This window comes from Enhydra lutris, unplaced genomic scaffold (genome assembly GCF_002288905.1).
Source record: "Enhydra lutris kenyoni isolate GAN:26980312 unplaced genomic scaffold, ASM228890v2 scaffoldscaffold87, whole genome shotgun sequence".
In the NCBI taxonomy this organism is placed as follows: Eukaryota; Metazoa; Chordata; class Mammalia; order Carnivora; family Mustelidae; genus Enhydra; species Enhydra lutris.
This window is the reverse complement of record NW_019154171.1, coordinates 2042695-2061074: the sequence shown is the minus strand read 5'-3', so window position 1 is coordinate 2061074 and position 18380 is coordinate 2042695. Positions and strand designations below refer to the sequence as shown.

At 39.6% G+C, this 18380-nt stretch overlaps 1 protein-coding gene across 1 annotated transcript in view; it reads left to right on the top strand.

Moving 5' to 3' along the window:
* The window catches only part of LOC111161925 (gamma-aminobutyric acid type A receptor gamma3 subunit), a 674406-nt gene that overhangs the window by 87534 nt on the left and 568492 nt on the right, over positions 1-18380 (top strand). The window lies entirely within an intron of this gene.

The following is an 18380-nucleotide window of genomic DNA, read 5'->3' as shown; positions in this document are numbered from 1 at the left end:
AGCTCACAAACACTTAGAATAGTATGATATCTACAGGAAGAATTGTACCTAAATTCAACTGTTAATCACGGTCATGTCTCTATGTCTTTCTTGTTTTATATGTTTTATTATTTATTTAAAATCTTTCTTCAGTCAGTCTCTTCAATACTCTGAGATGGTGAAAGAGAGCATAAGATAATGTCTTCAGTGGGACCATATGGTATCAGTTACTTACTCAGCTAGTTACATAATTGTTCAAGCTTGCTTGCTTTCCAGAGATAAACCACAATATATTCATTTAAAATCCAGCATATTGGGCATTGTTAGGTGGCTGTATTCTGAAGGAACATTCTGGTCAAGTGTCTGTATACTCACTGAGACTTTCCAGTCTTGTGCTTCTTATATTACCAGCATTATTGAGGAATAAAAAGTCCAGGGGTACACACTTGTGTAAAGGATACAACACACCCTCACAGCCCATCATAATTATCTGTGGCCTCACTGAGGAAGAATGAGGTCCAATGCCTTCATTACTATAGTTGTCAGGACTGGCTGTCATTTTGATGAACAAAGACATGTCCAAGGCCTGGCTTAGAGGGAGCCCCGAGGTCATATCATAATTAATTATACAACTCCGATACATGTTCACGATTCTTGGTTCTCATATGTCTCTTGCATGAGAAAACATTCAGCTAAAGGACAAAGGTGGTTCCATTTGTATTGACGTTCCATCTATTGAATACAGAAAAGGGAATTGTCAGTGCCTGAAACATATTTGATGATACACAATTTTAAGTTTTTCAACTGTATACTTCATAAGCATCCTTGAAAAATCATTTTTAGCTACAGAGGGTCGTGGCCAGGCGCTGTCTTAAATGAGTTGGAAATATTATTGCATTTGTTCTTGGGCTGCTACCGACTTTGCTGATCTGGGAGAGGCAGTGTGAATCTATTTGTGGGCCAAAAGTGGAGTCACGATGGATTGCCTCAGCCCAGGAGACAACACTTAATTGTATACTTTATCTTTATTTGGATCTGTTAGGTTTTAATCAGAGGTCATTTTGCTAAATGTTTTGAACCTGAATAAGGATTTAATTTGCAAAACAACTGAATTACAGAAAATTAGAGAATCAGGTAAGTGGGGGTCTAAGCCGATGAATTGAGGACAGCTCATTTCTATTTAGTAAAATGATAACACAAAAGGGTTGTTATTTTGTGTGAGGCGACACCCTAGCAGGAGCAGAGTGGGGCTCCATCATGGGCTGAGGGGGGTGGTGTTTGCTGTTGCCTGGAAGAAGGCTCTGGCAAAGGTCCTGCAGATGACTGCCCCAGAGCTGCATCCCTACTGCCCCTGGAGGCAGAATGTATGCCTGTCAGGTGCTCATTACTCTGCTGAGGACCTGGATACCCAGACTCTCTCTCCCTTCCTGAGAGTGGTCACTGGCCTGGTTTCAGAGCCAGCACACCCTCTGCTCCAGAGCCTTTAGCACTGGACCAGGTAGATATCACAGTCTCTGGGGAAACCTCATAAACTCCAGGTGCCAGGCCCATAGCAGAACAAGTGAACAAATGCCTAAACAGGAATTTGCTTAGAAAGGCCACAGGGAGTTAATCTGGCCCCAGCAGTGGAGTTTTCTGGGGATGTGTCCTGGAGAGCAGAGGAACCTGCAGAATCAGGAGATTCCAAGTGAGTGCAGCCCCTCCATGAGGACCACAGGCAGGCCACCAGAGTCCCACGGTTCCTGTTCCTACACCCATGGTAGTAAACATGAGGATTTTAGCTATTTGAGAAAAAGATGAGGATTTCAGCCTCCTGAGACTGTCCTTCATGCTAATATAAAATCATGAAATCATAACATCCATTGGCTCCCTGAGAGCTGGCATTGTAATTCTTTCTAAAAAGAAAGACATCTTCCTCTTAAACGACCATCTAACTGTTACCTTGAATTTGTGTCACCAAGATGTGACTTTTATGCCGTCCAGGTAGTGACACCACTGGTCTCAGACTCCCCCAGCCAAGACAAAGCTCATGGCCTGGGATTAGCTCAGAGTGCCGGGCTCCTCCAATATCTCCTCTGACCTTCTGCTGTGCCTAAACCTGGTACATACCACCTTGGGACTTGGTCCTTCTAACTCTCTGCCCCTGGCGCATACAAGGTTTGTATCTCACATCCTGAAGGTCTTCATGAAATGGTCCATTTCTCCCATCTGTCTCTTTCTCTGTTTTACTTCATGACTCTTGGGGTTCTTCTGGTATAGTCAGTCCCCGACTTTCCTCCATGAGCCTTAGGGCCCCTACATTCACTGCTCACCATAACCTGGGCTCTGTACACCTTTGTGGGGCACAGACCTGTTGGAGGAAGTCTGCGCTCAGACACTAGAGAAAGAGTGCAGAATTGCAGAGATGATGAGAAAATGCTGAGCTGCCTTCATAGGGCAGCTCTATGGATGTGTGCCCTATGCAGGCACAGGGTGCCGTATGTGAGTTTAATGCTCTTGTGTCACTATCTTCACATTTTTATTAATTTTTGACCAAGGGGCTCTGTGTTTTTATTTTGCACTGAGTCCCACAAATAATGGATGCAGCCCATCTTCCAGTGAATCTGTACCTTCAAGTAGTAACTTTGTTTCACTTGACAGGCCTACACAGCCCCAAATCCCATGAATTAGAGTGTCACCCGTGCAAGCTATTATGCAGTCATGCAATTTCAAAATCTTCTAGAAAGATCTGCTAGCCATTGGCTCTTCACACTGTTTATATTAGTGTCTTCCAACTTTTAATCTTACGGTTTCTAATTTGCAGCTCATTTTCCTTCCAAGGAGACTTACCAATTACTCACCTGCATTGGGGACTGACTATAATAGTTAAGAGCCACACATGTGGTTGGTTGGGATACCTGCACAGCACCCTGCAGAGATGTGGAGAGGAGAACAGTTGTCAGTCATGGAGTAAGACAAATCAGGGCTCACACGTTCTAACTTTCAGGGTTTGACTATCATGCTTCTTATCTCCATGTTTGAAAAGTGGAGACAATAGAACATCGATCAAATTAATTTATAATTATACCAGATATCACATGTAAATATGTATAATTAGTTCATTAACTAGTAATTACTCCCTCAAGGAAAAGTAAGTTAAAAGGATGAGTGAAATGTACAGATTGCTAGAACTCAGGAGAGTTGGGTGTCTGGGAGCTTTAGTTGGGAGGGTGGGAGATGTGGGGGATGGAAGGCAAGAAGTCCAGGAGTGACCATATCCAGGATGCATGTGCCCTCCCTGAGCCTTTGTTTTGTATTGGTTAAACCTGTTATACATGTTAGTTAATGAAATAATTATGTCAGGTACTTGCAGTGCTCTCTGATATATGATGACTAAGACCTATTATAAATGAGTTCCTCTCTCTTGCTCTGAGATGGGACTTTTCAAAAGTGGAGATGAAGCAAGAGTCTTTTGGTGGAGGAAGATGGCTTAAAGGTATTTTGTGGTATATCTTGTCATTCTAATACCTGTGTATATTGCAGATTCTTTTTTTTTTTTTTAAATAGACTTTTTTTTTTTTTTAAAGATTTTATTTATTTATTTATTTGTCAGAGAGAGAGAGAGAGAGCGCGAGAGTGAGCACAAGCAGATAGAGTGGCAGGCAGAGGCAGAGGTAGAAGCAGGCTCCCTGCTGAGCAAGGAGCCCGATGTGGGACTCGATCCCAGGACGCTGGGATCATGACCCGAGCCGAAGGCAGTGGCCCAACCCACTGAGCCACCCAGGCGTCCCTATATTGCAGATTCTTAAGTGAGTTTTTGTCTCTAAAATACACACGAACTCAAATAGCATCCATTTGTGCTTGGATAACACACAGGGAGATTAGCTTTAGAAAAAAAAAGAACTACACTATTTTATTTCTCTATGAAAGAGCAAATTTGCATTGGACTGTTTCCTTCTCCTTATGCTCTTGCATGGGAAGCTCTGTCTCTTAGCCTCTTAGATCAGCAGCATTGACTTCACATGACATTCCACCCCACCCCCTGGAGCAGGAGTGAGTTCAGCTATAACACAAGCCCAAAGAGCTCCAGCCAGCACCAGCAGTCTCTCCCTACCTGGGCAATGATAGCACATTGCTTCATCTACCCATCTCTTTAGAGAGAATACATCCCTCCATCCTCCTGCCATTCTTAGAATAAAGTTCCTTCTTAGAGTGGATCTTAGGAGGATGTATGGATTTTACTAACAGTAAAACTGTTACTAGCCCAAGAGAGCAAGATTTCCTCAGATAAGTAAACAAAGTTATGTAGATGCTGCTGAGTTAAGACTCTAAGATTCAGACTTCTTAGTGTTGATTATTTTCACAATTAATATGTTTTATTTCCAAATTGATGACAATGCATCATTTTACAAGGTTTTTCTATTAAGTTGTAACATTTTATCAACTAATTGTTCATTTTAACAAATTACAAACTATAAATGTATAATTATAATGAAATTGTAATCTACCATAGTAATAAAATATTACTAGTAGCTAATAAATTATGTGTCATAATGTTGCTAATAGCCATACTTAAGTAGTTTGTTTACAATGTAAGATTTAATATAGTGATTCTGCTCTTCTAAGTTTGGTAGTTTCTTAATTCATATGAGAAGGTTAAGACACTTACCCACTACATAGTATGAAAGGAAAATGATTCAAATATTGTTCAATGTCTATTTAAGCTGTTGGTAATTTCTAGCATATAAATGCTGTACAAAGTCTAGGTATAACCAGAATCATTTAGGCAGTAAGATGTAATCCATAAATTTTGTGCACTTATTATATGCCCATAGTATTTTTTGTTGTTTTTTCTTTTGTTTTGTTTTTGTTTTGTTTTTCCTGACTGTCACCTGAATGTCGAACATTCTGGTAAAGTTGGTGGTTTCTTTAACCATTGCATTTTTTGTGAAGATTTTATTTTGTTTATTTTTTGAGAGAGAGAGAGAATATGAGGGGTGGGTAGGGACAGAGGGAGAAGCAGGCTCCCCACTGAGCAGGGAGCCTAGTGCAGGACTCAGTCCTGGGACTCCAGGATCATGACCTGAGCCAAAGGCAGTCCTTTAACCAACTGAGCCACCCAGGTGCCCCGAGATGGACCACTCTTGATCTTTGTTTCCTGGAGCATGGGTTACTTTGATCATGACACCTCTGGTTGTCTTGAGAAGAAGTTTCTCACTTCCTTGCCTCCGCTTGAGACCAGGTTATGAGGAAGGACTGAGCCTTCAGGCTCTGGAGCCTCAGAATGTGGCACTTGTGGAAGGGAGAAAAAAATCATCATTCTGTGGTCCAACTGTGGAGGATAAAACCCTCATTAATCATAGAAAATCCCAAGTGTGTGACACATCTTTTCTCTGGTAACCCCTTAATGAATCATGTGAGTGCCCTTCATGTCTCCATATAGCAGACCACATCCTTTTTACGGCTTCCAGAACACAAAAAATATAATATCAACAAATGAATGGGACAAAAGAGTTAGCAAACGGATTAACCATTAATTTAAAAAAATGTAATATGTAGTTTTGTTAATAGTTTTAAAATCTAAATAAAATGGACAATTTATAGGGAAGATAAGTTGTAATATCTGGACCCAATAAGTAAACAAATAACGTTGGGAAAAATTATAAAAGTTGTCAAAGATTTGCCTCCAAATAAGACGTCAGAGCAAAATTCACATTTTTCAAATTTTCTCAGAATGAGTAGTCTCAGAACTATAAAACTTGACTGGGCATTACAAGGAGGGTGGAAACGGACCCTCCTTGTAATAAAAGGTTTATTTTGTGATGCCTTTCCTGACTACTCTGCTTAACTCAGAAAGCTAGTGAAGGACGATAAAGTGCTGTACCTCTGTGGTATATAATGAATTTAGATCAGTCTCTACACAAAAGGCAATGCTTGCAAGGAAAACTCTGTATTACACTGAAAGGACCTTATGCAGATCCCGGGACTACTTGACCGGGCGTAAGGTGGTTCTGCATCAAAGGACAAGAAGATGCAGCTGTGCAAATGTCACAGCTGTAACACAAAGAAGGAAACACTTGTAATCATTGAGATTAACTACAAAAACCCAAGTGATAAACACTGTTCCTTTCCGTGGTGACCCTGAGACAGAGTCCTTGTAAGATGATTGTCAGCCTTTAAGCAAGAGTATCAAACCTGGACATGAAACTGGGCAAGGTTTGGCAAATTACAGCCCATGGGCCAGATGGGAACAAGGTGTGGCTTTTTTCTTTGTCTTTTTTACTCTTCTCCTCTACCTCTTTTTCCTCTTCCTTCTTCTCCTCCTCTTCTTCCTCCTTCTTCTAAGCTAAGAAAAGTCTTTACATTTTTAAAGATTATTTAAAAAAAGAACAGCATTAACAATACCACCAACAAAGCCCCCAAAACAAAAGAAGAATGTGTGATAGATTCTGTGTCCTGCAAACCTGAAATTTTTGATCTCTGGATCTTTATAAAACAGAGTTTTATGACACTTGCTCCAGCAACTTCCTTACCTTTCTGCCTTTATAATGTAACTTTTTTTTATATTAAACTCAATCAATACGAAAAGTAACATGAACTATTAGGTGAATAATTTGGGGAAATTTGTTCTAAAATTATTACTTGTTAATGACATGTTATATATTTAGGAAACCAAAAGGAGACAATGGAAAAGTTAGATGATAGAGATTTTTAAAGGTTTGAGAACAAAGATAAAAGCATTCTCAAAAGTCAATAAGGAAAAATAAACCACCAATCACACACACTGGGAAAAAATATATATATTTTAATTTACAAAAGAAGAATCATGAATAGAAAACACAGGTACAAAACAATTATTAAATCAGTAATCAAAGGCAGTAACTCATTAAAGAAATGTGTACTGCCTGTCTTCTCTGGATCAGGCATTGTTTTGGGTGCTGAAATAAAAATTAACACCAGACTTCACCCTGGGAATTAGCCAAGATGTTCTCAAACGTGATAACACAGTGTTGTGAAGGACTGCGGGGAGAGTTGAGATGTGTCATCCAGTGTTAGTGGGAGAATAATGCTGGGGTTTATGGGGACCAATTTTGAGAAGCCCACATATGGAAGTGCACCATGTTACATCTGCTAGGACGTTATGCATGGGCCAAATGGAACCCCTAAGCCCCACCACAAAAGCATCCACTGCAAACAGAAAACATATATGCAAGATGAGAGCGGTGGGCAAATAGGTTGTTTTCATTGTATTTGTAATATTTATTCTGAAATGAATGAAACTAAATCATACAGTGGATTTTCAAGAATGGTTCTAGCATATTATTCTGGATTCCTTTACTGACTCCTCCTAAGTCCTAACATTTTTATCAGGAGAAAGCAACAGTAGGTCACCCAGTTCCTATATATACAAGTGCTTGAACCTTCCTCAAAGAAACATGCTTTAAGAATGTAGACCATTTCTCCCACTTTGCAGACTCTGTGCTTTTCCTTGCTTAAAGTGTTGAATATATGAAGACAGAGTGTAAAGTAGACAGTGCTCTTCTATATCCATTCTCCAGGTGGAAAACATGAAATCCCCCCTTGGCTGTCTTGAAGCATTCAGTACTTGGTCCCACATGCCTTTTTTTTTTTTTTTCCGTCAGAAAAATCACCAGAGTATTAAACCTGGGCACGAAAATGGGCATGCCCAGGTTTGATACTGGTGTTCTTCTCAAGGGCAGTTCTTCCTACCATGGAGCACATGAACATGAGCTTATCTGTGAGAAACCGTCTGTACCCTAGAGTCACTGAGAACTTTAATAAAGACATTTTCTAATTGGGTCCTTTGCACAAAACCGGTTAGGACAAGTGATCAGACAAAGATTTTATGAGACTAAGTAATTTCTATTCTTGTAGTTCCAATAGAGAATGTTTTTTGAATAATTAACAAGAAGGCTTCAACACCTATGGTTATTTAGGCTTTGGGTTTCTACGAGAAAATGGCAAATAAACAACTAAAATGTCTCAGATTTATTAAAACAAAATAATTCCAGAGGATGTGTCATGGAATCATTTGGGGTTTGCTCAACTGTCTGTACAGGCCTTATACACCTACAGGGCAGCACAGTCCTGAAGGATGCCTCTATACGGTCTGAAAAGATTGGGCAGCAGAGGGCACTCCCGATGAAGAAAGTGAGTCTTTTTCTCCAGGTTATCCTTAGTGCTCCCTTTGGGAAAGGCCTCCATGCCATTTCTATGTAAAAATGTGGTGTCATTTAAAAGGGATTTTACCATGTACTCATTCTTTGGAAACTTACAATACTGGTTGGTAGGTGTAAGACAATATCATTCAAGATATTTCCCTTTTAATCCAAACACAGAAAAGCCACGTTTACTTGCCCAGAAGTCCCTGACACAAAGTAATAAAAAAGAAGTTCCCACATATGTCCAGAATGAAACTCATTACGGCTAGCCCCACTGCGGTGCCAGGAGGCCTTTGCTCTGCCCTGTGCAGTCAGGTTTGTTGTATGTTGTGAGAGATCAACTGCGAAGCTATTTATTTACTCACATTCATGGTGAATTTTAGGGATATTTCCCAAAGTTGAGGAAGCATGCAGATTCTTACAAACAGCTGGACGGCAAGGCCATGGACTTTTGTTGAAGAGTGTGCTAATCTGTTCTATCTCCAAAGACAGCCTTTAATCTTGAAGTTTCATCTTATTGAATTCGTACAATGGCTCACAATGATAAGACATCAGGTCACACAGATCTTCAATATCCCAGAAGAGAACAAGAGAGATGCTGATTTCTACTAGGAAGCCTAGGTATCCCGGTTTGCCCTGTCTCTGAGGATCAAGTGGAAGGTAGTGAGAGTCCATATCCAGCTCTCTCCATAGAGCTGTCCTCTGTTCAGTGGGATTACAGATGGCAGAATCTGACTGAATAACTATGAATGAGGACAAAGATTTTTATGTATGCTTTTTCTTTTAAGCTTTAGATGCAGCCTTTAGGGTGAAAATACTCAGCAGAGGTCTGAATCGTTTGATTTCTCAATTTGACTAAGTTCTGAGAAATCTATTGAACAGGAAGTGAGCTATGCTAGGCTCTGCCAGAAGTCACAGTATGTCTGAATTTGGGAAATCAATTTATAAATCTCCAAAATCTCTACCTCCACATCTATTTCTGGTCAACTGTTTTGATCTATTGTTGTCAAGGTATTTTTTTTTTTTTAATCAAATTGCTCTAAAGGAAACTAAGAACCACTATCACATGTCTAATCAGATGTACTGTCTGATTGTATCTGTGTAGTTATGAAGGCTAATTTAGTCTGTTAGATTCCAGTATATTCATTGACTTATTGTAAAGTGATATGTGATTAGCACTAAGTATGTAACTATCCGTTTTGTATAAAATAAAATTGCTTCTTAACTGCTTTTATATTGTTACAGTATGTGCCCCCCTTCCCACTTTATTGAGATATAATTGACACATAACATTGTGTAAGTTTAAGGTGTACCCTGTAGTATTACCTACCACCTCCATCCCATCCCATAGTTACAATTTAATGCATTTTGAAAATATCTTAAGCTAAATGCAACCATTGTGACCACTTTATTGAGATATAATTGGCACATAACATTGTGTAAGTTTAAGGTGTACCCCATAGTATTACCTACCACCTCCATCCCATCCCATAGTTACAATTTTTTTTTTTTAAATTTTATTTATTTGACAGAGAGAGAGAGACATCACAAGTAGGCAGAGAGGCAGGCAGAGAGAGGGGGGGAGGAAGCAGGCTTCCTGCAGAGCAGAGAGCCCGACGTGGGGCTCGATCCTAGGACCCTGGGATCACGACCTGAGCCGAAGGCAGAGGCTTTAACCCACTGAGCCACCCAGGCGCCCCCCCCATAGTTACAATTTAATGCATTTTAAAAATATCTTAAGCTAAATGCAACCACTGTGACCAATAAAACCATTTGTGAAGCCTACACACAGATTTTGGATCCCATGGCCAAAATTAAAATAAATTTAGAGTTTGATTTGTTGGATAGGGAACACTAAGCTGCTGTTAACAAGAGAGTCCAAGTAATTCAGTGATCTGAAGAGAGTAAAAGTTTATCATGTAGGAATCTGGAGGTGAGTATTTCAGGCTGGTAGGCTCATCTAGTCCCTCAGTCATTCCAGGAAACAGGCTCATAGTGCATGCTTCTTGTCACTTCCAGCATGTGACTGTGGAACTTGGGGGGTACGCTCTACTTCCATTTGCCCACATTTCTCTTGGAGAGAGATAAGTCCCAGAGCTACAATCAGCTGCAAGAGAGTTTATGAAACAGGTTTCTTTCTATCAGACACCTCCCACCTGTAACACTACTATATAGAACATTGGGAGAACAGATTTTGGTGGGCAAATAGCAGTCTTTAGTCTGCGCAAGTTACATGAAGAGTATTTTGTCCTATAATTTCTAAATTGCTATTGATAACCAGGATAACTTCAGCCTTTATTCCAATTTGAAAATATGGTTCAATAAACATGGAATGAGAGGGGCGCCTGGGTGGCTCAGTGGGTTAAACATGGAATGAGAATGTCTTTCCCAAATCAAGTCTTTATCACTATTTTGTAACAATTTCTAAACCCAGATTCTCATGGCATTTCTTTTGTTGTCCTCACTGATGGTTTTCCCCCATCATGTGGTGACAGTGCACAGGGCAACTCACCTGGCAGAAGCAAGTCCCTTTCATTTCCTTCTGGGCAACATGTACCACAGTTGTCACAGATTGAAAAACTGTGTTGATATAAATATGTCTGATTATTTTCAGGCCATCTGGATCTATTTTAAAAAGTGATATTAGCAGGGCACATGACAAACAAACTCCACATCCTCTTTGGCTTTACTGAAGGGGTCTAGCTATGCGTTTATTCTCATGACCAATCCCAAAGAGAAGGCTAAAATTATATCTATAGTCAACCAAAACCACCTGCGTTTCTCTCACCCTGTCGAGAAACCTGAAGAAGTTTGGCAAATATCCTTTTTCATTTCCAGCTTAGATGTTCAAGAGAGACTGAGACCCTGTGAAGGTAAATTATTGCAAAGTAAAAGGATTTGCACCCATATGCAAATCTACCTACCTGATGAAAATGTCCCTGTGGTCTCTGTTAGGGGACACAATTAGGTTATTGAGCCACCAGGTGGCACCACAGAGAGTGTAAATTTCTGCACCGGTCACCAGGGTATGGAAAGGTTTGTTCTTTGCTTAAGTCTCTGTTATTTCTAGCATCAAAATTTGGTCACACTGCTGTGCAAAGTTTATTGGAGAATGAACCATGTTCCCCTTCTAGTTTATTTCCTTAAATTATGTATGAACGTGCCCTATTAACTATAATCTTTTATCAGCTTTCCAAAATTAAATGCTAGAATATAGACAATGCATTTATGATTCATTGCTGTTTTAAACAAAGAGATGAAGAACAGTGGAAACTACAAACTTTGAAAACATGTACTTTAATTTGCATGCATGAAAGAGAATTTAAAATCCAGTTTTTTTGTTTTTTGTTTTTGTTTTTGTTTGTTTTTAATTTCCAGTATCGAACCACTTGTGGTCATGAATTTTCATGACAGGAGAACTTAAGACTATTGGAATCTTTCAAACATAAACCCTCTTCTGCTTGTCTCCAGAAGGGACAGGCAAGGTGGTTACCTATTTGAACTCATTCCATGGTCCGTCAGTGCACTTCCTTACTAGCTGACCAAGTCCCCTGGGCAGGACTGAAGCTCTACAAAGGTTCCACAAAATCATGGCATGTTGTTCTGGGAACTGTCTCTTTGGCAAACATCTGGCAGCCCCACAGGCACTCAGACCTAACGGACTGTGTCATGGCCACATGTTGCAAAACATTCCCTGCCCAGAAGGACTCAACTCAGCCTCAGAAGGTCCCTGAGATTTCTAAAATGTCAACAGATACTTGCATTAACATGCAAAGCAATTCAATGAACCCTGTGGAATTACTGTTTTACATGTTAGGTGGAGGGAGGGGGATGCAAAGATCATTCCTGATGAGAGTCTGCCCCCAAAGAGGAACAAGTGTTGAGGACACAGGAGCCCATGCTAAGTAGAATCACACATACCAGCTGTGGGGGTGGAAGGAAAGAGTAACCTTTTCCTTCTGCCAGCCACACTCTGCCAGTCTCATTGATTGCTTCGTGTGCTTGAAAACAGACGAATCTGATAGCCCCAAAGCTCCCTCCTCTCTGTAAAGGGACTGATACCTTAGGTCTGTTTTTGTTGTTGTTTTGTCTTTTTTTTTTTTTTTTTAAATATTTCTCTCTTTAGCTCTCCTGACTTGTAGCAGTTCCAACTATAGTTCCATTGTTCCTCCTGTGGGATAGTAATAGTACTTTGATTTTCTAGGGAAGCCATCAAATGCCATTAAATATTCTGCAGTTTACCTAATGAGGCAATGGGCACTGCCTCAATATGATTCAAATGAGTGAAGCCAATAACTTAAACATTTCAAGTTTAATAGATGACAAGTTCACAGTACAAAGAAATCTATTAAGGATGAGGGAAACTGCTCTCTTGTGTTTAATATTTTCTTCTCCCAATAAAGACAAATAATACATGGACAAGTGTGTCTGTGCTGGCAGGAAATGAAAGGCTACTTTATGGAGATGTTATTGTGTACTTCTAATGATGATGGGAGCTTTGACCAAACACATATTCTTATATTACTGATGCAATGAACTCTAGTTTCATGGGTCCCCCAAGGAAGGCCTGAGTGGGTCATCACAAGAAATGCCACACTGTTTGGTCTCATGCCCTATCCTGGACTGGCTGGATTCTTAACTCTGGCCAGCTAACTAATTAGGGTTTTTAATAAGTCTATGATAACAAAACAATGTTCCAGTGAACTAACTAGTCCTTTTTTGTTGTTAAAATTAAGTGTCATATTTTACCATTTAATTAAAAAACAAACTGTTGGGCTGTATAAAAACTGCTTAGATTATGATCACAACTTTCTCAGGCTTAATCTCTGTGCTTATTAGTCCTGTTCTCACACACTTGTCAGAGACAGCCAGGGATTTATGATCAGTACCAGTTTCAAAGAAAATGCTCAGATTGATTTATGGAACCAGTCTCTCTATCTTATATCTTCCTGCCTCTCCTCTCTCAACAACAACAACAAAAAGAAAAGAAAAAGAAAAAAAAAAAAAAAAAAAGAAAGAAAAAGGAAAAAGTGTTTCCCCTGAGGACTGAAACTCCAGTTCTGACCCCAGCTTAGTCGATAACCTCAAGTAAATTATTTTCCAGCATCAAGCCTGGTTTTAAAAGGTAACTCAGACCTGGTAGAAGCCTTAACATCAGTGCCCCTTCCCTGAGTAGAAAACATCCCTGACAGGATCACCTGCCTCTGCTTCAGCATTTTCCATGCTTGAACAATTTGAATTCATAAAAAGATTCCTCTCATGATGCTAAAATCAGCCTATTTTATTTCTACATACTGGGTCCTGTATTTTGCTGCCTGGAGTCTTCCAGAATAATTCTAACCAATTATCCACAGGCTCCCTTTGAAACGTTTGAAGGCAGCTGCCGTATTCTCAGTGTTCCTGTGTCGCATGTCTGTCCTCAGCTTCCCCAGACTCTGGTGCTCTGGTGGAGTTTCTGACCTGACCACACCACTGAACTGTCTGGATATCCATGAGCTTGTCTCAGAGTTCCGACCTCTAGGCTAAGTTTCCTCTGTAGATAGAGCTGACTAGCACAGAGTTACGAGAAAAGAAAACCAGCTCATTGCACTGATGGTTTTGTGTGTGTGTGTTCAGATGGGTGCCTGTGATTGAACACAGCCACTATTAAAAGACTGGGAATACTTCAGTCTTTAGCTTGAAAGCAGGAATAGATATGTTGACTAGACTTATTGAACAGATATTTGTGCTCATTTGTAGGCCCCATGAGGACCAGATAGGTTCAGTTAATATGTACTAGTTAAGGCTCAATTAATGTTTACTGAACTGAGATGGATTTTTAAAAAATTAAAAGTAAACCTTAAAAGAGAAATTTAACAAATTGCTTTCTCTGAAGTTTATTATTTATTTATAAAATAAGTGGATTTAGCTCAAATATATCTGACACCCCCTTCACTTCTTGTTTTTGCTGGTGATTGGCAAATAATAGGAATTCATATATTATAGTTCAGTCTCATGAGAAGTCATATTCTGCACTGCAAAAATGCAGACATCATTACTCTTTCTTTCCCCAGTGAGGGACAAGCTCAAAGGATAAAATATATGCTTTGCATTACTCACTTGCCTAAGCCTGGCTAAACTGTTCCAAGGCAAAATAAAGTTGGAACCATGATAAAAAAATGGAAACTTAAAAAGAAAAAGAAAGAGTTTTGCATTTAAGTGTTGTCAGTGTCTATGTCACAACAATGACAACATATTATTGTCTCAACCTATATTTCTTTAGACGGAAAATGCAGATATTCAGATGGCTTCAGGAAGCCTTGTGCACTGTTTCAGAAATCAGTCAGTGGGGTTGCCGTGCAACACAGCAGTAATGCTTTCTTCTTAGTGAGCATGGAATTGACCCATGGATGGTCCCCCATGCCTGACCTCAGGAAATTCAGGCTGATCTGGAAGAGGGGAAATGGGCTGGTGTGGACTGGCTGCCCTGCCTGTTCACTTTCTCTGTATCCTTTCTCATTTGCATCCTCTTCCGCCTGATGGGCATAATTTCAATGTTGATGTGAAACCAACAAATTCTTGCCCTCACTGCTATCTAGGGACAAAAAGCTATTTTGTCCAGTAAGAGTACCTGTTTGTCCCTAATTAGAGAAACGACTGACCAAGTTACTGTCTCTGGAGAAGCAATAAATCATTTTAATGTGTTTACTTCAAGATACAAGTGTTGATTTGGGTTTCAGGAGAGAAAAATGGGAAGATTCAGGTCCATAGAGTGGGGTGGAGGGATGAGATATACAAGAGGCAAATGGCTTCTAAACAAGTGGGCAAAGGTGATTTTTCTTCATTGTTTTATTTTTTATTTTTATTTTTTAAATCTGTTCCAAGATTCATTGTTTATGCACCACACCCAGTGCTCCATGCAATACACACCCTCCTTAATACCCACCACCAGGCTCACCCAACCCCAACCCCCATGCCCCTCTAAAACTCTCTGTTTCTCAAAGACCACAGTCTCTCATGGTTTGTCTCCTCCTCTGATTTTCCCCAATTCACTTTTCTTTTCCTTCTCCTAATGTCCTCCATGTTATTCCTTATGCTCCACAAAGTAAGTGAAACCGTATGATAACTGACTCTCTCTGCTTGACTTATTTCACTCAGCATAATCTCCTCCAGTCCCCTCCATGTTGATATAAAAATTGGGTATTCATCCTTTCTGATGGCTGAGTGATATTCCATTGTGTATATGGACCACATCTTTATCCATTCACCTGTTGAAGGGTATCTTGGCTCTTTCCACAGTTTGGAGATTGCGGACATTGTGGCAAAGGTGATTAAAAAACCTAGTGTTCACAAGGATGAGTTGCAGGAAGAAGGTGGCCATTGTAAGTCTCATTAGAGTTACGAAAGTGAAAATTTTTGACAGATGAGGTAAACTTTACTTGACCGTCAAGTTTGAAGGGCCCAGCTAGGCAACGCAATGTGGTTACACATCTTGGATTCTCTGGACTCTTTAAAGCTGTTAAATCCACAGAGCTTTTCTTACCCTTCCCCTAAATCCATGAATCCCACTGTTTACAGGAACTCCAGTCCCACTGCTTCCTGGAGGAAAGAAACATTTAATTTTCTGCCTTTTGCCCTTCTTGGTGGGGCAGTCAAGGTGACCAGCTGGCCCACAGCCCAGTGAAGACTCAGGTTGGCGGTGTCCTTTAGCATCGTGGTTTCAGAAAGCATGCTGAATAATGGAGAACATTGCTGCCTTTTGTTCTTTTGATTATCCTCATTTCACTCCTCTTCACCTTCACTAGAGGTTCAAGGCACTTAAAGAATGAGTGGCTAACAGAGGGCTTCATTCTGGCTCTTCTCATCATGGCAGAATGTTCAAGGGCAATTCCTGGCATGATCACCTTTGCATACCACCTTGATATGTTTGCAATATTACACATTTTCTAACCATAAAGAACAAGTTATTGATGGTGCATTAAAAACTAGTCCTCATTCCACCTTCTCTTCATTTCATTCATTAAAGTTTATCCCTTTTTTATCTTTTTAAATCAATGTAAGATCAAGACACTAAATTAAAGCAGTTAAACTTGATTCTTCAGAAGTCACCAGAGGTGACCACCAATAACAGAGGCCCTCCCAGAAAGGCCTACATGCCACATCATTTAGGGTAGGTTTCCCCACAGCTTCTTTTTGGCGCCATGTTGTTTACTTTGTAGTTTCTAACAACTGATACCTGTGTTTTACAGTGCCTACCCACTGTACTGGTAATGCCTGTTCGGAAAGCTTCGGTTAGCTGTTTACCTTACACTTAGCAAACTGGTAATGAATCAAAGCAATTCACTGAATAAATAAATGCATGCATTTGATTCTTTTCTTATTTGTACAACAAAATTCTTAAGTAGGTCTTTGCTATTGTCTCTGGACTGGGGCTTTCAGCTAACCCATAGTAAACATTGGATTCATCAAAAACCTGGTGCTAGATGTATGTCTATATTTCTGAAAATTTGAAATGATATGAAGTTGTTTCATTATTATAGGAAGAATTGGAGGCAGAATTCCAGGAATATGTGTTTTCCTCTGGTTGGTCAGTGGTAAGGACACAGGAAGTCAGTTTCTCTCTTTTCTGCTGTCCCCTGAAAGCTGTGCAGTACAACAGATGGGTCTCTCTGCCTCCCATTGGTGACATCCCGTGGGTGTAGACCAGCAGTCTTACAAGAAATTTGGGAGTCAACTCAAATTATGTTTACGTGCTTTGTGTTGTTTTGATAAAAGATGTGTGGTGTAAGATTTTTTTTCCAGAGAGGTAACAGGAAAAGAGAAGAGGACAAAACACAACTTTGCTGTCTGCTGAGCAGCCATCAGGCAGTCGCTGGAGCCACAATACAGCCTGAGAGATCACAGTACTTCACATGCTTTTTTTTCGAGAAACAATAGAAAAACAACCCAAGCATACTTTTAGCTTTTATCTCCACTGGAATCCTCTGTAGGGAATTGAACCAGACAGCTACAGCATTGTGTAGACCTCTTTTTTCATATAGACAAAATCCTGGCCAATTTAGACATGTCAGCTTGGATTTATACTTTAAAGGAAAGAGTATTCTCTGTGGGAAGGTGACATTTATTTGCAATGTACATTCCCATAAAATGACTAATTTTTCATGATCATAGTTCTATAATATTGCTCAGTGATAGCTGAAATAAGTGAACTAAAGTGACAATGGCTGTTTGCAGGGATTAAAAATTGTTTTTTTTGGAAAAATGATATTTCAGACGTTCCTGAAATTCCCCCCTACTTTTTTTTTTTTTTCCTAACCCTTGATAGAACTAGGAACACTTAATATACAGATGTTCACACAAAACTTAACTTAATACTGACTATATCTTTTTGAGCATCAAAGATGTCATCAGTTTAATTTATTCTGCCGTTTCTATATATCCCTGAAATCATGGTGGTCTTTTATTCTGTATCTATGGCTTTTAGAGATATAGTGTTGCTTAAACTTCTCAGCTAAGTGGTCTGAAAGACTAGTGGGCTCAAACCATAGACAAGAGAAAGCACCTCACTAACATTTAGAACAATTGGGACTAATTTTGATGAGATGTTAATTTTTTAATGCTACAATTCAGATATTTCTGTAAAAAAAAAAAAAGTCACCGTCAAAATGCAAGCACTTAAAAGTAGACCTCAGGTTGACTGAGGGATTTCAGAAAAGACTAGTGTTGTCCATAGTTGGATGGAAGCACTTCAAGTTTTTGGAAAACTTTAAGATAGTTTTCAGTCTGAGCCCCACTCTATGTCAAGCACTCAACGTAATAACTTTTAAGTAACTTCCCTTAAATAATGGCATTGTTTTCTTAGAGCATTAAAAAACACCCTTTATAATTTGCTATCTGTTGAAAAGGTGTCTTTTTCTTTTCTGTTAGTCTTTTTTTAACCAAAATTCATTAATCATGAATGTTTGCAAAATTGAATTTCAAATCCAAAATACTTAACTCATTTTAAGCTAAATTTTCTTACTGATTCACTTATAAATTGTCATTGCAATGAATTTTTCAGCAAAAAAAAAAAAACAAAAAAAAACCTCATTACTTTCTGGAAAATGCAATGGAACAAATTTTTATTAAAAAAATGGAAAGATGGGGCACCTGGGTGGCTCAGTGGGTTAAAGCCTCTGCCTTTCGCTCAGGTCATGATCCCAGGGTCCTGGGATTGAGCCCCACATCAGGCTCTCTGCTCAGCAGGGAGCCTGCTTCCTT